The following is a 19,814-nucleotide window of genomic DNA, read 5'->3' on the forward strand; positions in this document are numbered from 1 at the left end:
TAGTATTTGACGTTCCTTATATTGCGGTATGAGGCTTCGCAGTAGGTTGCAAACATTCATCACCCATGACTGTCCCCAATTGAGCTCAGAAGCTCAATGTCTATCATGACCTCTCTTTTAGAATGTCCAAGAGCAAGCAAACTATTCCTCCAGCAGAGGGCGCCAACAGACTACTAAAGAGATCATCATTACTCAAAGAAAACCCCAAAAACCAATGCATGATAGGAATAAACAGGTAACTTTCTTTGGAGTGGAAGCGGAGAGATCGCACCAGATGCCAATTCTAGATCTTATCACACCTGTGGTCACTGCAGCAGCAGGTGAATCCACTTTGTCCAAAAGGGATCTATTCCATTCAATTGCAAATGATCTAGATAAGACAGAGAACTGCAGCACGGGGACATAGCCGAGTTGGTCAGGTTGAGTGGTGATGAGTTTGCTATTTGGATGAATAAAGAAAGTCAAAAGTGTGAAAGATAAAAAACAAAAGGAGGAAGTGTGAAAAGTGAATGGGCCAAATTGAGGTGCATATGAAGACGTATGCTTTCTTCCAATTCATTAAATCGGGCTAATATGAATCAGGTGAATTGAGTTCTGCTTTTGGAAACTGGGTTAAGAAGGGGTGCACCGTTCCTGGAGGTACTGCAATACCAGGTCAATGCGTGGAGTGGACAGAGCAAGCTCTTTTTCCATCTCCCTGTTCTAAAAATCCATTTAATATATGGTCCCCAGATAGGGGACGTATCAGATATTAAACTGATAAGAACAGATACTACACTTGATCTTAGCCAAAAGGCCGAGAAGCGATAACCAGAATTGGTTTGGGCCTCGAGTGGCACCCTGGCCTATGCCGGACACATCTTAGGGAGAAGAGAGCGAGAGGGAGACAAACCCACGCCTACACAAGACATTTTGTCACCCAAGCCAACCTTGAAAAGGCTGCTTTGCAGAGCAAAAACAAGAAGAATGGTGCGTTTTGCAGCCGCCGCCCACTGCAATGAATCTGAATAACTCCTCCTTTAGGGCGCAAGCAACTCCCCTCCCCCTTGCAGTCTTTCCAATTCACGATACAAAAAGACGGACAGGACAGGTTGCCTGACTTTCCGTCACTGCCACCCTTTGCCATCCTTACCCGTAGAAAAGCCCTTTCATCATCCCCAAACCCTAATCTTTTCCCTTTCCTTCCCAGCCCCCAAACCCTGCCCTCTGTACCTTTCTCACCACCCGCTTCCCTTCTCCTGTCATCCCCCTACCACCCGGGAAAAAAAGAGATTGCCCCCTCCTTCCACTAGCCCACCCTCCCACCCAAAGAACAACTTCTTCTGCGCAGCTTGTTTTCTAGGCAGCAGCGCTATTGTGATGTCATCGGGGGGCATTGTGACAAGCCGCCAGTGTTCCGTCTCTTCATGTTGTGCACAGTTCAAACGGAAAATACATCAACAGGCAGACTACAGAAAAGCTTACTATCAAAGGTTAGAGGGGGGCTTTCTCAGAGGGCTTTTTACAGTTTTTCTATTCCCAATTAGCCGTTTAAGTGTACTTATTGAAAGTAGTAATTCTTTCATAGGCCGCCCCTTTCTTAGTATTTGACGTTCCTTATATTGCGGTATGAGGCTTCGCAGTAGGTTGCAAACATTCATCACCCATGACTGTCCCCAATTGAGCTCAGAAGCTCAATGTCTATCATGACCTCTCTTTTAGAATGTCCAAGAGCAAGCAAACTATTCCTCCAGGAGAGGGCGCCAACAGACTACTAAAGAGATCATCATTACTCAAAGAAAACCCCAAAAACCAATGCATGATAGGAATAAACAGGTAACTTTCTTTGGAGTGGAAGCGGAGAGATCGCACCAGATGCCAATTCTAGATCTTATCACACCTGTGGTCACTGCAGCAGCAGGTGAATCCACTTTGTCCAAAAGGGATCTATTCCATTCAATTGCAAATGATCTAGATAAGACAGAGAACTGCAGCACGGGGACATAGCCGAGTTGGTCAGGTTGAGTGGTGATGAGTTTGCTATTTGGATGAATAAAGAAAGTCAAAAGTGTGAAAGATAAAAAACAAAAGGAGGAAGTGTGAAAAGTGAATGGGCCAAATTGAGGTGCATATGAAGACGTATGCTTTCTTCCAATTCATTAAATCGGGCTAATATGAATCAGGTGAATTGAGTTCTGCTTTTGGAAACTGGTTAAGAAGGGGTGCACCGTTCCTGGAGGTACTGCAATACCAGGTCAATGCGTGGAGTGGACAGAGCAAGCTCTTTTTCCATCTCCCTGTTCTAAAAATCCATTTAATATATGGTCCCCAGATAGGGGACGTATCAGATATTAAACTGATAAGAACAGATACTACACTTGATCTTAGCCAAAAGGCCGAGAAGCGATAACCAGAATTGGTTTGGGCCTCGAGTGGCACCCTGGCCTATGCCGGACACATCTTAGGGAGAGAGAGCGAGAGGGAGACAAACCCACGCCTACACAAGACATTTTGTCACCCAAGCCAACCCTTGAAAAGGCTGCTTTGCAGAGCAAAAACAAGAAGAATGGTGCGTTTTGCAGCCGCCGCCCACTGCAATGAATCTGAATAACTCCTCCTTTAGGGCGCAAGCAACTCCCCTCCCCCTTGCAGTCTTTCCAATTCACGATACAAAAAGACGGACAGGACAGGTTGCCTGACTTTCCGTCACTGCCACCCTTTGCCATCCTTACCCGTAGAAAGCCCTTTCATCATCCCCAAACCCTAATCTTTTCCCTTTCCTTCCCAGCCCCCAAACCCTGCCCTCTGTACCTTTCTCACCACCCGCTTCCCTTCTCCTGTCATCCCCCTACCACCCGGGAAAAAAAGAGATTGCCCCCTCCTTCCACTAGCCCACCCTCCCACCCAAAGAACAACATCTTCTGCGCAGCTTGTTTTCTAGGCAGCAGCGCTATTGTGATGTCATCGGGGGGCATTGTGACAAGCCGCCAGTGTTCCGTCTCTTCATGTTGTGCACAGTTCAAACGGAAAATACATCAACAGGCAGACTACAGAAAAGCTTACTATCAAAGGTTAGAGGGGGGCTTTCTCAGAGGGCTTTTTACAGTTTTTCTATTCCCAATTAGCCGTTTAAGTGTACTTATTGAAAGTAGTAATTCTTTCATAGGCCGCCCTTTCTTAGTATTTGACGTTCCTTATATTGCGGTATGAGGCTTCGCAGTAGGTTGCAAACATTCATCACCCATGACTGTCCCCAATTGAGCTCAGAAGCTCAATGTCTATCATGACCTCTCTTTTAGAATGTCCAAGAGCAAGCAAACTATTCCTCCAGGAGAGGGCGCCAACAGACTACTAAAGAGATCATCATTACTCAAAGAAAACCCCAAAAACCAATGCATGATAGGAATAAACAGGTAACTTTCTTTGGAGTGGAAGCGGAGAGATCGCACCAGATGCCAATTCTAGATCTTATCACACCTGTGGTCACTGCAGCAGCAGGTGAATCCACTTTGTCCAAAAGGGATCTATTCCATTCAATTGCAAATGATCTAGATAAGACAGAGAACTGCAGCACGGGGACATAGCCGAGTTGGTCAGGTTGAGTGGTGATGAGTTTGCTATTTGGATGAATAAAGAAAGTCAAAAGTGAGAAAGATAAAAAACAAAAGGAGGAAGTGTGAAAAGTGAATGGGCCAAATTGAGGTGCATATGAAGACGTATGCTTTCTTCCAATTCATTAAATCGGGCTAATATGAATCAGGTGAATTGAGTTCTGCTTTTGGAAACTGGGTTAAGAAGGGGTGCACCGTTCCTGGAGGTACTGCAATACCAGGTCAATGCGTGGAGTGGACAGAGCAAGCTCTTTTTCCATCTCCCTGTTCTAAAAATCCATTTAATATATGGTCCCCAGATAGGGGACGTATCAGATATTAAACTGATAAGAACAGATTTTGATTTAATGAAGCTTTCCAAAGCACCGCAAAAAATGCATGACCGAAGTCACACCAAAAACAGTGCAAAGGCTAGGATTCGTGTGGACCCCCTCCGTGAGGAGAGGGTCCCCAAAAATCAACCCCGTCCCTCCGAGCCAGAAGGCCACAGCAAGGGTCAGGGATCTTCGGTGCTCCCCCAAGCCGAAGCCTGGTTGAGCCTTGTCGTTGCTCCCAGCGTCCACCCAGGCATCTTACCCAAGTGGAATAGAGAGCTACTAGTTGTTGGTTTCGCAGCCGAAACTGCCCGGACCGTCAACCGGTGTTGGTTTCTCAGCCCAAGGCTAACCGGACCTCCAACCGGGTGTTGGTTTCTCAGCCGAAGCTGACCCGGACCTCCAACCGGGTGTTGGTTTCTCAGCCGAAGCTGACCCAGACCTCCAACCGGGTGTTGGTTTCTCAGCCGAAGCTGACCCGGACCTCCAACCGGGTGTTGGTTTCTCAGCCCAAAGCTGAACGGACCTCCGACCATGATTATAAAAATTTCCCTTCCTAGCCAGAAGGCCGGGATAGAGCAATATGCTCAGAAAGTATGAAAGGGCAAGATACGGTGTGCTACAGAGCCCAAGGCTCGCCGGGGTCCCAAGCCAGCAAGCTCAGACTCACTCCAGGGTCGTCAGTCCTGGGGCACATTGCACCATAGCCCCCACACTTACTCAGTCTAATAGCCTCGATCCTGGTAGGGCCATGTTTTCCTCTAGATGAATATACTATACATCAAGAGTACTAGCAAGCGCAACCTTCCAGTGTGCATTGCATCTGCCGAGCCTCACAGATACTACACTTGATCTTAGCCAAAAGGCCGAGAAGCGATAACCAGAATTGGTTTGGGCCTCGAGTGGCACCCTGGCCTATGCCGGACACATCTTAGGGAGAGAGAGCGAGAGGGAGACAAACCCACGCCTACACAAGACATTTTGTCACCCAAGCCAACCCTTGAAAAGGCTGCTTTGCAGAGCAAAAACAAGAAGAATGGTGCGTTTTGCAGCCGCCGCCCACTGCAATGAATCTGAATAACTCCTCCTTTAGGGCGCAAGCAACTCCCCTCCCCCTTGCAGTCTTTCCAATTCACGATACAAAAAGACGGACAGGACAGGTTGCCTGACTTTCCGTCACTGCCACCCTTTGCCATCCTTACCCGTAGAAAGCCCTTTCATCATCCCCAAACCCTAATCTTTTCCCTTTCCTTCCCAGCCCCCAAACCCTGCCCTCTGTACCTTTCTCACCACCCGCTTCCCTTCTCCTGTCATCCCCCTACCACCCGGGAAAAAAAGAGATTGCCCCCTCCTTCCACTAGCCCACCCTCCCACCCAAAGAACAACTTCTTCTGCGCAGCTTGTTTTCTAGGCAGCAGCGCTATTGTGATGTCATCGGGGGGCATTGTGACAAGCCGCCAGTGTTCCGTCTCTTCATGTTGTGCACAGTTCAAACGGAAAATACATCAACAGGCAGACTACAGAAAAGCTTACTATCAAAGGTTAGAGGGGGGCTTTCTCAGAGGGCTTTTTACAGTTTTTCTATTCCCAATTAGCCGTTTAAGTGTACTTATTGAAAGTAGTAATTCTTTCATAGGCCGCCCTTTCTTAGTATTTGACGTTCCTTATATTGCGGTATGAGGCTTCGCAGTAGGTTGCAAACATTCATCACCCATGACTGTCCCCAATTGAGCTCAGAAGCTCAATGTCTATCATGACCTCTCTTTTAGAATGTCCAAGAGCAAGCAAACTATTCCTCCAGGAGAGGGCGCCAACAGACTACTAAAGAGATCATCATTACTCAAAGAAAACCCCAAAAACCAATGCATGATAGGAATAAACAGGTAACTTTCTTTGGAGTGGAAGCGGAGAGATCGCACCAGATGCCAATTCTAGATCTTATCACACCTGTGGTCACTGCAGCAGCAGGTGAATCCACTTTGTCCAAAAGGGATCTATTCCATTCAATTGCAAATGATCTAGATAAGACAGAGAACTGCAGCACGGGGACATAGCCGAGTTGGTCAGGTTGAGTGGTGATGAGTTTGCTATTTGGATGAATAAAGAAAGTCAAAAGTGTGAAAGATAAAAAACAAAAGGAGGAAGTGTGAAAAGTGAATGGGCCAAATTGAGGTGCATATGAAGACGTATGCTTTCTTCCAATTCATTAAATCGGGCTAATATGAATCAGGTGAATTGAGTTCTGCTTTTGGAAACTGGGTTAAGAAGGGGTGCACCGTTCCTGGAGGTACTGCAATACCAGGTCAATGCGTGGAGTGGACAGAGCAAGCTCTTTTTCCATCTCCCTGTTCTAAAAATCCATTTAATATATGGTCCCCAGATAGGGGACGTATCAGATATTAAACTGATAAGAACAGATACTACACTTGATCTTAGCCAAAAGGCCGAGAAGCGATAACCAGAATTGGTTTGGGCCTCGAGTGGCACCCTGGCCTATGCCGGACACATCTTAGGGAGAGAGAGCGAGAGGGAGACAAACCCACGCCTACACAAGACATTTTGTCACCCAAGCCAACCCTTGAAAAGGCTGCTTTGCAGAGCAAAAACAAGAAGAATGGTGCGTTTTGCAGCCGCCGCCCACTGCAATGAATCTGAATAACTCCTCCTTTAGGGCGCAAGCAACTCCCCTCCCCCTTGCAGTCTTTCCAATTCACGATACAAAAAGACGGACAGGACAGGTTGCCTGACTTTCCGTCACTGCCACCCTTTGCCATCCTTACCCGTAGAAAGCCCTTTCATCATCCCCAAACCCTAATCTTTTCCCTTTCCTTCCCAGCCCCCAAACCCTGCCCTCTGTACCTTTCTCACCACCCGCTTCCCTTCTCCTGTCATCCCCCTACCACCCGGGAAAAAAAGAGATTGCCCCCTCCTTCCACTAGCCCACCCTCCCACCCAAAGAACAACTTCTTCTGCGCAGCTTGTTTTCTAGGCAGCAGCGCTATTGTGATGTCATCGGGGGGCATTGTGACAAGCCGCCAGTGTTCCGTCTCTTCATGTTGTGCACAGTTCAAACGGAAAATACATCAACAGGCAGACTACAGAAAAGCTTACTATCAAAGGTTAGAGGGGGGCTTTCTCAGAGGGCTTTTTACAGTTTTTCTATTCCCAATTAGCCGTTTAAGTGTACTTATTGAAAGTAGTAATTCTTTCATAGGCCGCCCTTTCTTAGTATTTGACGTTCCTTATATTGCGGTATGAGGCTTCGCAGTAGGTTGCAAACATTCATCACCCATGACTGTCCCCAATTGAGCTCAGAAGCTCAATGTCTATCATGACCTCTCTTTTAGAATGTCCAAGAGCAAGCAAACTATTCCTCCAGGAGAGGGCGCCAACAGACTACTAAAGAGATCATCATTACTCAAAGAAAACCCCAAAAACCAATGCATGATAGGAATAAACAGGTAACTTTCTTTGGAGTGGAAGCGGAGAGATCGCACCAGATGCCAATTCTAGATCTTATCACACCTGTGGTCACTGCAGCAGCAGGTGAATCCACTTTGTCCAAAAGGGATCTATTCCATTCAATTGCAAATGATCTAGATAAGACAGAGAACTGCAGCACGGGGACATAGCCGAGTTGGTCAGGTTGAGTGGTGATGAGTTTGCTATTTGGATGAATAAAGAAAGTCAAAAGTGTGAAAGATAAAAAACAAAAGGAGGAAGTGTGAAAAGTGAATGGGCCAAATTGAGGTGCATATGAAGACGTATGCTTTCTTCCAATTCATTAAATCGGGCTAATATGAATCAGGTGAATTGAGTTCTGCTTTTGGAAACTGGGTTAAGAAGGGGTGCACCGTTCCTGGAGGTACTGCAATACCAGGTCAATGCGTGGAGTGGACAGAGCAAGCTCTTTTTCCATCTCCCTGTTCTAAAAATCCATTTAATATATGGTCCCCAGATAGGGGACGTATCAGATATTAAACTGATAAGAACAGATACTACACTTGATCTTAGCCAAAAGGCCGAGAAGCGATAACCAGAATTGGTTTGGGCCTCGAGTGGCACCCTGGCCTATGCCGGACACATCTTAGGGAGAGAGAGCGAGAGGGAGACAAACCCACGCCTACACAAGACATTTTGTCACCCAAGCCAACCCTTGAAAAGGCTGCTTTGCAGAGCAAAAACAAGAAGAATGGTGCGTTTTGCAGCCGCCGCCCACTGCAATGAATCTGAATAACTCCTCCTTTAGGGCGCAAGCAACTCCCCTCCCCCTTGCAGTCTTTCCAATTCACGATACAAAAAGACGGACAGGACAGGTTGCCTGACTTTCCGTCACTGCCACCCTTTGCCATCCTTACCCGTAGAAAGCCCTTTCATCATCCCCAAACCCTAATCTTTTCCCTTTCCTTCCCAGCCCCCAAACCCTGCCCTCTGTACCTTTCTCACCACCCGCTTCCCTTCTCCTGTCATCCCCCTACCACCCGGGAAAAAAAGAGATTGCCCCCTCCTTCCACTAGCCCACCCTCCCACCCAAAGAACAACTTCTTCTGCGCAGCTTGTTTTCTAGGCAGCAGCGCTATTGTGATGTCATCGGGGGGCATTGTGACAAGCCGCCAGTGTTCCGTCTCTTCATGTTGTGCACAGTTCAAACGGAAAATACATCAACAGGCAGACTACAGAAAAGCTTACTATCAAAGGTTAGAGGGGGGCTTTCTCAGAGGGCTTTTTACAGTTTTTCTATTCCCAATTAGCCGTTTAAGTGTACTTATTGAAAGTAGTAATTCTTTCATAGGCCGCCCTTTCTTAGTATTTGACGTTCCTTATATTGCGGTATGAGGCTTCGCAGTAGGTTGCAAACATTCATCACCCATGACTGTCCCCAATTGAGCTCAGAAGCTCAATGTCTATCATGACCTCTCTTTTAGAATGTCCAAGAGCAAGCAAACTATTCCTCCAGGAGAGGGCGCCAACAGACTACTAAAGAGATCATCATTACTCAAAGAAAACCCCAAAAACCAATGCATGATAGGAATAAACAGGTAACTTTCTTTGGAGTGGAAGCGGAGAGATCGCACCAGATGCCAATTCTAGATCTTATCACACCTGTGGTCACTGCAGCAGCAGGTGAATCCACTTTGTCCAAAAGGGATCTATTCCATTCTATTGCAAATGATCTAGATAAGACAGAGAACTGCAGCACGGGGACATAGCCGAGTTGGTCAGGTTGAGTGGTGATGAGTTTGCTATTTGGATGAATAAAGAAAGTCAAAAGTGTGAAAGATAAAAAACAAAAGGAGGAAGTGTGAAAAGTGAATGGGCCAAATTGAGGTGCATATGAAGACGTATGCTTTCTTCCAATTCATTAAATCGGGCTAATATGAATCAGGTGAATTGAGTTCTGCTTTTGGAAACTGGGTTAAGAAGGGGTGCACCGTTCCTGGAGGTACTGCAATACCAGGTCAATGCGTGGAGTGGACAGAGCAAGCTCTTTTTCCATCTCCCTGTTCTAAAAATCCATTTAATATATGGTCCCCAGATAGGGGACGTATCAGATATTAAACTGATAAGAACAGATACTACACTTGATCTTAGCCAAAAGGCCGAGAAGCGATAACCAGAATTGGTTTGGGCCTCGAGTGGCACCCTGGCCTATGCCGGACACATCTTAGGGAGAGAGAGCGAGAGGGAGACAAACCCACGCCTACACAAGACATTTTGTCACCCAAGCCAACCCTTGAAAAGGCTGCTTTGCAGAGCAAAAACAAGAAGAATGGTGCGTTTTGCAGCCGCCGCCCACTGCAATGAATCTGAATAACTCCTCCTTTAGGGCGCAAGCAACTCCCCTCCCCCTTGCAGTCTTTCCAATTCACGATACAAAAAGACGGACAGGACAGGTTGCCTGACTTTCCGTCACTGCCACCCTTTGCCATCCTTACCCGTAGAAAGCCCTTTCATCATCCCCAAACCCTAATCTTTTCCCTTTCCTTCCCAGCCCCCAAACCCTGCCCTCTGTACCTTTCTCACCACCCGCTTCCCTTCTCCTGTCATCCCCCTACCACCCGGGAAAAAAAGAGATTGCCCCCTCCTTCCACTAGCTCACCCTCCCACCCAAAGAACAACTTCTTCTGCGCAGCTTGTTTTCTAGGCAGCAGCGCTATTGTGATGTCATCGGGGGGCATTGTGACAAGCCGCCAGTGTTCCGTCTCTTCATGTTGTGCACAGTTCAAACGGAAAATACATCAACAGGCAGACTACAGAAAAGCTTACTATCAAAGGTTAGAGGGGGGCTTTCTCAGAGGGCTTTTTACAGTTTTTCTATTCCCAATTAGCCGTTTAAGTGTACTTATTGAAAGTAGTAATTCTTTCATAGGCCGCCCTTTCTTAGTATTTGACGTTCCTTATATTGCGGTATGAGGCTTCGCAGTAGGTTGCAAACATTCATCACCCATGACTGTCCCCAATTGAGCTCAGAAGCTCAATGTCTATCATGACCTCTCTTTTAGAATGTCCAAGAGCAAGCAAACTATTCCTCCAGGAGAGGGCGCCAACAGACTACTAAAGAGATCATCATTACTCAAAGAAAACCCCAAAAACCAATGCATGATAGGAATAAACAGGTAACTTTCTTTGGAGTGGAAGCGGAGAGATCGCACCAGATGCCAATTCTAGATCTTATCACACCTGTGGTCACTGCAGCAGCAGGTGAATCCACTTTGTCCAAAAGGGATCTATTCCATTCAATTGCAAATGATCTAGATAAGACAGAGAACTGCAGCACGGGGACATAGCCGAGTTGGTCAGGTTGAGTGGTGATGAGTTTGCTATTTGGATGAATAAAGAAAGTCAAAAGTGTGAAAGATAAAAAACAAAAGGAGGAAGTGTGAAAAGTGAATGGGCCAAATTGAGGTGCATATGAAGACGTATGCTTTCTTCCAATTCATTAAATCGGGCTAATATGAATCAGGTGAATTGAGTTCTGCTTTTGGAAACTGGGTTAAGAAGGGGTGCACCGTTCCTGGAGGTACTGCAATACCAGGTCAATGCGTGGAGTGGACAGAGCAAGCTCTTTTTCCATCTCCCTGTTCTAAAAATCCATTTAATATATGGTCCCCAGATAGGGGACGTATCAGATATTAAACTGATAAGAACAGATACTACACTTGATCTTAGCCAAAAGGCCGAGAAGCGATAACCAGAATTGGTTTGGGCCTCGAGTGGCACCCTGGCCTATGCCGGACACATCTTAGGGAGAGAGAGCGAGAGGGAGACAAACCCACGCCTACACAAGACATTTTGTCACCCAAGCCAACCCTTGAAAAGGCTGCTTTGCAGAGCAAAAACAAGAAGAATGGTGCGTTTTGCAGCCGCCGCCCACTGCAATGAATCTGAATAACTCCTCCTTTAGGGCGCAAGCAACTCCCCTCCCCCTTGCAGTCTTTCCAATTCACGATACAAAAAGACGGACAGGACAGGTTGCCTGACTTTCCGTCACTGCCACCCTTTGCCATCCTTACCCGTAGAAAGCCCTTTCATCATCCCCAAACCCTAATCTTTTCCCTTTCCTTCCCAGCCCCCAAACCCTGCCCTCTGTACCTTTCTCACCACCCGCTTCCCTTCTCCTGTCATCCCCCTACCACCCGGGAAAAAAAGAGATTGCCCCCTCCTTCCACTAGCCCACCCTCCCACCCAAAGAACAACTTCTTCTGCGCAGCTTGTTTTCTAGGCAGCAGCGCTATTGTGATGTCATCGGGGGGCATTGTGACAAGCCGCCAGTGTTCCGTCTCTTCATGTTGTGCACAGTTCAAACGGAAAATACATCAACAGGCAGACTACAGAAAAGCTTACTATCAAAGGTTAGAGGGGGGCTTTCTCAGAGGGCTTTTTACAGTTTTTCTATTCCCAATTAGCCGTTTAAGTGTACTTATTGAAAGTAGTAATTCTTTCATAGGCCGCCCTTTCTTAGTATTTGACGTTCCTTATATTGCGGTATGAGGCTTCGCAGTAGGTTGCAAACATTCATCACCCATGACTGTCCCCAATTGAGCTCAGAAGCTCAATGTCTATCATGACCTCTCTTTTAGAATGTCCAAGAGCAAGCAAACTATTCCTCCAGGAGAGGGCGCCAACAGACTACTAAAGAGATCATCATTACTCAAAGAAAACCCCAAAAACCAATGCATGATAGGAATAAACAGGTAACTTTCTTTGGAGTGGAAGCGGAGAGATCGCACCAGATGCCAATTCTAGATCTTATCACACCTGTGGTCACTGCAGCAGCAGGTGAATCCACTTTGTCCAAAAGGGATCTATTCCATTCAATTGCAAATGATCTAGATAAGACAGAGAACTGCAGCACGGGGACATAGCCGAGTTGGTCAGGTTGAGTGGTGATGAGTTTGCTATTTGGATGAATAAAGAAAGTCAAAAGTGTGAAAGATAAAAAACAAAAGGAGGAAGTGTGAAAAGTGAATGGGCCAAATTGAGGTGCATATGAAGACGTATGCTTTCTTCCAATTCATTAAATCGGGCTAATATGAATCAGGTGAATTGAGTTCTGCTTTTGGAAACTGGGTTAAGAAGGGGTGCACCGTTCCTGGAGGTACTGCAATACCAGGTCAATGCGTGGAGTGGACAGAGCAAGCTCTTTTTCCATCTCCCTGTTCTAAAAATCCATTTAATATATGGTCCCCAGATAGGGGACGTATCAGATATTAAACTGATAAGAACAGATACTACACTTGATCTTAGCCAAAAGGCCGAGAAGCGATAACCAGAATTGGTTTGGGCCTCGAGTGGCACCCTGGCCTATGCCGGACACATCTTAGGGAGAGAGAGCGAGAGGGAGACAAACCCACGCCTACACAAGACATTTTGTCACCCAAGCCAACCCTTGAAAAGGCTGCTTTGCAGAGCAAAAACAAGAAGAATGGTGCGTTTTGCAGCCGCCGCCCACTGCAATGAATCTGAATAACTCCTCCTTTAGGGCGCAAGCAACTCCCCTCCCCCTTGCAGTCTTTCCAATTCACGATACAAAAAGACGGACAGGACAGGTTGCCTGACTTTCCGTCACTGCCACCCTTTGCCATCCTTACCCGTAGAAAGCCCTTTCATCATCCCCAAACCCTAATCTTTTCCCTTTCCTTCCCAGCCCCCAAACCCTGCCCTCTGTACCTTTCTCACCACCCGCTTCCCTTCTCCTGTCATCCCCCTACCACCCGGGAAAAAAAGAGATTGCCCCCTCCTTCCACTAGCCCACCCTCCCACCCAAAGAACAACTTCTTCTGCGCAGCTTGTTTTCTAGGCAGCAGCGCTATTGTGATGTCATCGGGGGGCATTGTGACAAGCCGCCAGTGTTCCGTCTCTTCATGTTGTGCACAGTTCAAACGGAAAATACATCAACAGGCAGACTACAGAAAAGCTTACTATCAAAGGTTAGAGGGGGGCTTTCTCAGAGGGCTTTTTACAGTTTTTCTATTCCCAATTAGCCGTTTAAGTGTACTTATTGAAAGTAGTAATTCTTTCATAGGCCGCCCTTTCTTAGTATTTGACGTTCCTTATATTGCGGTATGAGGCTTTGCAGCAGGTTGCAAACATTCATCACCCATGACTGTCCCCAATTGAGCTCAGAAGCTCAATGTCTATCATGACCTCTCTTTTAGAATGTCCAAGAGCAAGCAAACTATTCCTCCAGGAGAGGGCGCCAACAGACTACTAAAGAGATCATCATTACTCAAAGAAAACCCCAAAAACCAATGCATGATAGGAATAAACAGGTAACTTTCTTTGGAGTGGAAGCGGAGAGATCGCACCAGATGCCAATTCTAGATCTTATCACACCTGTGGTCACTGCAGCAGCAGGTGAATCCACTTTGTCCAAAAGGGATCTATTCCATTCAATTGCAAATGATCTAGATAAGACAGAGAACTGCAGCACGGGGACATAGCCGAGTTGGTCAGGTTGAGTGGTGATGAGTTTGCTATTTGGATGAATAAAGAAAGTCAAAAGTGTGAAAGATAAAAAACAAAAGGAGGAAGTGTGAAAAGTGAATGGGCCAAATTGAGGTGCATATGAAGACGTATGCTTTCTTCCAATTCATTAAATCGGGCTAATATGAATCAGGTGAATTGAGTTCTGCTTTTGGAAACTGGGTTAAGAAGGGGTGCACCGTTCCTGGAGGTACTGCAATACCAGGTCAATGCGTGGAGTGGACAGAGCAAGCTCTTTTTCCATCTCCCTGTTCTAAAAATCCATTTAATATATGGTCCCCAGATAGGGGACGTATCAGATATTAAACTGATAAGAACAGATACTACACTTGATCTTAGCCAAAAGGCCGAGAAGCGATAACCAGAATTGGTTTGGGCCTCGAGTGGCACCCTGGCCTATGCCGGACACATCTTAGGGAGAGAGAGCGAGAGGGAGACAAACCCACGCCTACACAAGACATTTTGTCACCCAAGCCAACCCTTGAAAAGGCTGCTTTGCAGAGCAAAAACAAGAAGAATGGTGCGTTTTGCAGCCGCCGCCCACTGCAATGAATCTGAATAACTCCTCCTTTAGGGCGCAAGCAACTCCCCTCCCCCTTGCAGTCTTTCCAATTCACGATACAAAAAGACGGACAGGACAGGTTGCCTGACTTTCCGTCACTGCCACCCTTTGCCATCCTTACCCGTAGAAAGCCCTTTCATCATCCCCAAACCCTAATCTTTTCCCTTTCCTTCCCAGCCCCCAAACCCTGCCCTCTGTACCTTTCTCACCACCCGCTTCCCTTCTCCTGTCATCCCCCTACCACCCGGGAAAAAAAGAGATTGCCCCCTCCTTCCACTAGCCCACCCTCCCACCCAAAGAACAACTTCTTCTGCGCAGCTTGTTTTCTAGGCAGCAGCGCTATTGTGATGTCATCGGGGGGCATTGTGACAAGCCGCCAGTGTTCCGTCTCTTCATGTTGTGCACAGTTCAAACGGAAAATACATCAACAGGCAGACTACAGAAAAGCTTACTATCAAAGGTTAGAGGGGGGCTTTCTCAGAGGGCTTTTTACAGTTTTTCTATTCCCAATTAGCCGTTTAAGTGTACTTATTGAAAGTAGTAATTCTTTCATAGGCCGCCCTTTCTTAGTATTTGACGTTCCTTATATTGCGGTATGAGGCTTCGCAGTAGGTTGCAAACATTCATCACCCATGACTGTCCCCAATTGAGCTCAGAAGCTCAATGTCTATCATGACCTCTCTTTTAGAATGTCCAAGAGCAAGCAAACTATTCCTCCAGGAGAGGGCGCCAACAGACTACTAAAGAGATCATCATTACTCAAAGAAAACCCCAAAAACCAATGCATGATAGGAATAAACAGGTAACTTTCTTTGGAGTGGAAGCGGAGAGATCGCACCAGATGCCAATTCTAGATCTTATCACACCTGTGGTCACTGCAGCAGCAGGTGAATCCACTTTGTCCAAAAGGGATCTATTCCATTCAATTGCAAATGATCTAGATAAGACAGAGAACTGCAGCACGGGGACATAGCCGAGTTGGTCAGGTTGAGTGGTGATGAGTTTGCTATTTGGATGAATAAAGAAAGTCAAAAGTGTGAAAGATAAAAAACAAAAGGAGGAAGTGTGAAAAGTGAATGGGCCAAATTGAGGTGCATATGAAGACGTATGCTTTCTTCCAATTCATTAAATCGGGCTAATATGAATCAGGTGAATTGAGTTCTGCTTTTGGAAACTGGGTTAAGAAGGGGTGCACCGTTCCTGGAGGTACTGCAATACCAGGTCAATGCGTGGAGTGGACAGAGCAAGCTCTTTTTCCATCTCCCTGTTCTAAAAATCCATTTAATATATGGTCCCCAGATAGGGGACGTATCAGATATTAAACTGATAAGAACAGATACTACACTTGATCTTAGCCAAAAGGCCGAGAAGCGATAACCAGAATTGGTTTGGGCCTCGAGTGGCACCCTGGCCTATGCCGGACACATCTTAGGGAGAGAGAGCGAGAGGGAGACAAACCCACGCCTACACAAGACATTTTGTCACCCAAGCCAACCCTTGAAAAGGCTGCTTTGCAGAGCAAAAACAAGAAGAATGGTGCGTTTTGCAGCCGCCGCCCACTGCAATGAATCTGAATAACTCCTCCTTTAGGGCGCAAGCAACTCCCCTCCCCCTTGCAGTCTTTCCAATTCACGATACAAAAAGACGGACAGGACAGGTTGCCTGACTTTCCGTCACTGCCACCCTTTGCCATCCTTACCCGTAGAAAGCCCTTTCATCATCCCCAAACCCTAATCTTTTCCCTTTCCTTCCCAGCCCCCAAACCCTGCCCTCTGTACCTTTCTCACCACCCGCTTCCCTTCTCCTGTCATCCCCCTACCACCCGGGAAAAAAAGAGATTGCCCCCTCCTTCCACTAGCCCACCCTCCCACCCAAAGAACAACTTCTTCTGCGCAGCTTGTTTTCTAGGCAGCAGCGCTATTGTGATGTCATCGGGGGGCATTGTGACAAGCCGCCAGTGTTCCGTCTCTTCATGTTGTGCACAGTTCAAATGGAAAATACATCAACAGGCAGACTACAGAAAAGCTTACTATCAAAGGTTAGAGGGGGGCTTTCTCAGAGGGCTTTTTACAGTTTTTCTATTCCCAATTAGCCGTTTAAGTGTACTTATTGAAAGTAGTAATTCTTTCATAGGCCGCCCTTTCTTAGTATTTGACGTTCCTTATATTGCGGTATGAGGCTTCGCAGTAGGTTGCAAACATTCATCACCCATGACTGTCCCCAATTGAGCTCAGAAGCTCAATGTCTATCATGACCTCTCTTTTAGAATGTCCAAGAGCAAGCAAACTATTCCTCCAGGAGAGGGCGCCAACAGACTACTAAAGAGATCATCATTACTCAAAGAAAACCCCAAAAACCAATGCATGATAGGAATAAACAGGTAACTTTCTTTGGAGTGGAAGCGGAGAGATCGCACCAGATGCCAATTCTAGATCTTATCACACCTGTGGTCACTGCAGCAGCAGGTGAATCCACTTTGTCCAAAAGGGATCTATTCCATTCAATTGCAAATGATCTAGATAAGACAGAGAACTGCAGCACGGGGACATAGCCGAGTTGGTCAGGTTGAGTGGTGATGAGTTTGCTATTTGGATGAATAAAGAAAGTCAAAAGTGTGAAAGATAAAAAACAAAAGGAGGAAGTGTGAAAAGTGAATGGGCCAAATTGAGGTGCATATGAAGACGTATGCTTTCTTCCAATTCATTAAATCGGGCTAATATGAATCAGGTGAATTGAGTTCTGCTTTTGGAAACTGGGTTAAGAAGGGGTGCACCGTTCCTGGAGGTACTGCAATACCAGGTCAATGCGTGGAGTGGACAGAGCAAGCTCTTTTTCCATCTCCCTGTTCTAAAAATCCATTTAATATATGGTCCCCAGATAGGGGACGTATCAGATATTAAACTGATAAGAACAGATACTACACTTGATCTTAGCCAAAAGGCCGAGAAGCGATAACCAGAATTGGTTTGGGCCTCGAGTGGCACCCTGGCCTATGCCGGACACATCTTAGGGAGAGAGAGCGAGAGGGAGACAAACCCACGCCTACACAAGACATTTTGTCACCCAAGCCAACCCTTGAAAAGGCTGCTTTGCAGAGCAAAAACAAGAAGAATGGTGCGTTTTGCAGCCGCCGCCCACTGCAATGAATCTGAATAACTCCTCCTTTAGGGCGCAAGCAACTCCCCTCCCCCTTGCAGTCTTTCCAATTCACGATACAAAAAGACGGACAGGACAGGTTGCCTGACTTTCCGTCACTGCCACCCTTTGCCATCCTTACCCGTAGAAAGCCCTTTCATCATCCCCAAACCCTAATCTTTTCCCTTTCCTTCCCAGCCCCCAAACCCTGCCCTCTGTACCTTTCTCACCACCCGCTTCCCTTCTCCTGTCATCCCCCTACCACCCGGGAAAAAAAGAGATTGCCCCCTCCTTCCACTAGCCCACCCTCCCACCCAAAGAACAACTTCTTCTGCGCAGCTTGTTTTCTAGGCAGCAGCGCTATTGTGATGTCATCGGGGGGCATTGTGACAAGCCGCCAGTGTTCCGTCTCTTCATGTTGTGCACAGTTCAAACGGAAAATACATCAACAGGCAGACTACAGAAAAGCTTACTATCAAAGGTTAGAGGGGGGCTTTCTCAGAGGGCTTTTTACAGTTTTTCTATTCCCAATTAGCCGTTTAAGTGTACTTATTGAAAGTAGTAATTCTTTCATAGGCCGCCCTTTCTTAGTATTTGACGTTCCTTATATTGCGGTATGAGGCTTCGCAGTAGGTTGCAAACATTCATCACCCATGACTGTCCCCAATTGAGCTCAGAAGCTCAATGTCTATCATGACCTCTCTTTTAGAATGTCCAAGAGCAAGCAAACTATTCCTCCAGGAGAGGGCGCCAACAGACTACTAAAGAGATCATCATTACTCAAAGAAAACCCCAAAAACCAATGCATGATAGGAATAAACAGGTAACTTTCTTTGGAGTGGAAGCGGAGAGATCGCACCAGATGCCAATTCTAGATCTTATCACACCTGTGGTCACTGCAGCAGCAGGTGAATCCACTTTGTCCAAAAGGGATCTATTCCATTCAATTGCAAATGATCTAGATAAGACAGAGAACTGCAGCACGGGGACATAGCCGAGTTGGTCAGGTTGAGTGGTGATGAGTTTGCTATTTGGATGAATAAAGAAAGTCAAAAGTGTGAAAGATAAAAAACAAAAGGAGGAAGTGTGAAAAGTGAATGGGCCAAATTGAGGTGCATATGAAGACGTATGCTTTCTTCCAATTCATTAAATCGGGCTAATATGAATCAGGTGAATTGAGTTCTGCTTTTGGAAACTGGGTTAAGAAGGGGTGCACCGTTCCTGGAGGTACTGCAATACCAGGTCAATGCGTGGAGTGGACAGAGCAAGCTCTTTTTCCATCTCCCTGTTCTAAAAATCCATTTAATATATGGTCCCCAGATAGGGGACGTATCAGATATTAAACTGATAAGAACAGATACTACACTTGATCTTAGCCAAAAGGCCGAGAAGCGATAACCAGAATTGGTTTGGGCCTCGAGTGGCACCCTGGCCTATGCCGGACACATCTTAGGGAGAGAGAGCGAGAGGGAGACAAACCCACGCCTACACAAGACATTTTGTCACCCAAGCCAACCCTTGAAAAGGCTGCTTTGCAGAGCAAAAACAAGAAGAATGGTGCGTTTTGCAGCCGCCGCCCACTGCAATGAATCTGAATAACTCCTCCTTTAGGGCGCAAGCAACTCCCCTCCCCCTTGCAGTCTTTCCAATTCACGATACAAAAAGACGGACAGGACAGGTTGCCTGACTTTCCGTCACTGCCACCCTTTGCCATCCTTACCCGTAGAAAGCCCTTTCATCATCCCCAAACCCTAATCTTTTCCCTTTCCTTCCCAGCCCCCAAACCCTGCCCTCTGTACCTTTCTCACCACCCGCTTCCCTTCTCCTGTCATCCCCCTACCACCCGGGAAAAAAAGAGATTGCCCCCTCCTTCCACTAGCCCACCCTCCCACCCAAAGAACAACTTCTTCTGCGCAGCTTGTTTTCTAGGCAGCAGCGCTATTGTGATGTCATCGGGGGGCATTGTGACAAGCCGCCAGTGTTCCGTCTCTTCATGTTGTGCACAGTTCAAACGGAAAATACATCAACAGGCAGACTACAGAAAAGCTTACTATCAAAGGTTAGAGGGGGGCTTTCTCAGAGGGCTTTTTACAGTTTTTCTATTCCCAATTAGCCGTTTAAGTGTACTTATTGAAAGTAGTAATTCTTTCATAGGCCGCCCTTTCTTAGTATTTGACGTTCCTTATATTGCGGTATGAGGCTTCGCAGTAGGTTGCAAACATTCAT

At 46.6% G+C, this 19,814-nt stretch overlaps 12 non-coding genes and 1 pseudogene across 12 annotated transcripts; all 13 read right to left on the minus strand.

Annotated features, from left to right (window-relative positions):
* Positions 1-617: 617 nt before the first annotated feature.
* Positions 618-808, minus strand: LOC142271847 (U2 spliceosomal RNA). Its single transcript, XR_012736834.1, has one exon. It is a non-coding gene; the product is annotated as a U2 spliceosomal RNA (small nuclear RNA).
* A 1,388-nt stretch (positions 809-2,196) lies between these two features.
* LOC142271848 (U2 spliceosomal RNA) lies at positions 2,197-2,387 on the minus strand. The gene has a single exon (XR_012736835.1). It is a non-coding gene; the product is annotated as a U2 spliceosomal RNA (small nuclear RNA).
* A 1,387-nt stretch (positions 2,388-3,774) lies between these two features.
* LOC142271867 (U2 spliceosomal RNA) lies at positions 3,775-3,970 on the minus strand. Its single transcript, XR_012736852.1, has one exon. It is a non-coding gene; the product is annotated as a U2 spliceosomal RNA (small nuclear RNA).
* A 685-nt stretch (positions 3,971-4,655) lies between these two features.
* Positions 4,656-4,782, minus strand: LOC142271870 (U2 spliceosomal RNA; annotated as a pseudogene).
* Positions 4,783-6,169: 1,387 nt separating this feature from the next.
* LOC142271850 (U2 spliceosomal RNA) lies at positions 6,170-6,360 on the minus strand. The gene has a single exon (XR_012736836.1). It is a non-coding gene; the product is annotated as a U2 spliceosomal RNA (small nuclear RNA).
* A 1,387-nt stretch (positions 6,361-7,747) lies between these two features.
* LOC142271851 (U2 spliceosomal RNA) lies at positions 7,748-7,938 on the minus strand. The gene has a single exon (XR_012736837.1). It is a non-coding gene; the product is annotated as a U2 spliceosomal RNA (small nuclear RNA).
* Positions 7,939-9,325: 1,387 nt separating this feature from the next.
* On the minus strand, positions 9,326-9,516 carry LOC142271852 (U2 spliceosomal RNA). Its single transcript, XR_012736838.1, has one exon. It is a non-coding gene; the product is annotated as a U2 spliceosomal RNA (small nuclear RNA).
* Positions 9,517-10,903: 1,387 nt separating this feature from the next.
* LOC142271854 (U2 spliceosomal RNA) lies at positions 10,904-11,094 on the minus strand. Its single transcript, XR_012736840.1, has one exon. It is a non-coding gene; the product is annotated as a U2 spliceosomal RNA (small nuclear RNA).
* A 1,387-nt stretch (positions 11,095-12,481) lies between these two features.
* Positions 12,482-12,672, minus strand: LOC142271855 (U2 spliceosomal RNA). Its single transcript, XR_012736841.1, has one exon. It is a non-coding gene; the product is annotated as a U2 spliceosomal RNA (small nuclear RNA).
* Positions 12,673-14,059: 1,387 nt separating this feature from the next.
* Positions 14,060-14,250, minus strand: LOC142271856 (U2 spliceosomal RNA). The gene has a single exon (XR_012736842.1). It is a non-coding gene; the product is annotated as a U2 spliceosomal RNA (small nuclear RNA).
* Positions 14,251-15,637: 1,387 nt separating this feature from the next.
* On the minus strand, positions 15,638-15,828 carry LOC142271857 (U2 spliceosomal RNA). Its single transcript, XR_012736843.1, has one exon. It is a non-coding gene; the product is annotated as a U2 spliceosomal RNA (small nuclear RNA).
* A 1,387-nt stretch (positions 15,829-17,215) lies between these two features.
* On the minus strand, positions 17,216-17,406 carry LOC142271858 (U2 spliceosomal RNA). Its single transcript, XR_012736844.1, has one exon. It is a non-coding gene; the product is annotated as a U2 spliceosomal RNA (small nuclear RNA).
* Positions 17,407-18,793: 1,387 nt separating this feature from the next.
* On the minus strand, positions 18,794-18,984 carry LOC142271859 (U2 spliceosomal RNA). Its single transcript, XR_012736845.1, has one exon. It is a non-coding gene; the product is annotated as a U2 spliceosomal RNA (small nuclear RNA).
* Positions 18,985-19,814: the final 830 nt, after the last annotated feature.

This window comes from Anomaloglossus baeobatrachus, unplaced genomic scaffold (genome assembly GCF_048569485.1).
Source record: "Anomaloglossus baeobatrachus isolate aAnoBae1 unplaced genomic scaffold, aAnoBae1.hap1 Scaffold_3393, whole genome shotgun sequence".
Taxonomy (NCBI): domain Eukaryota; kingdom Metazoa; phylum Chordata; class Amphibia; order Anura; family Aromobatidae; genus Anomaloglossus; species Anomaloglossus baeobatrachus.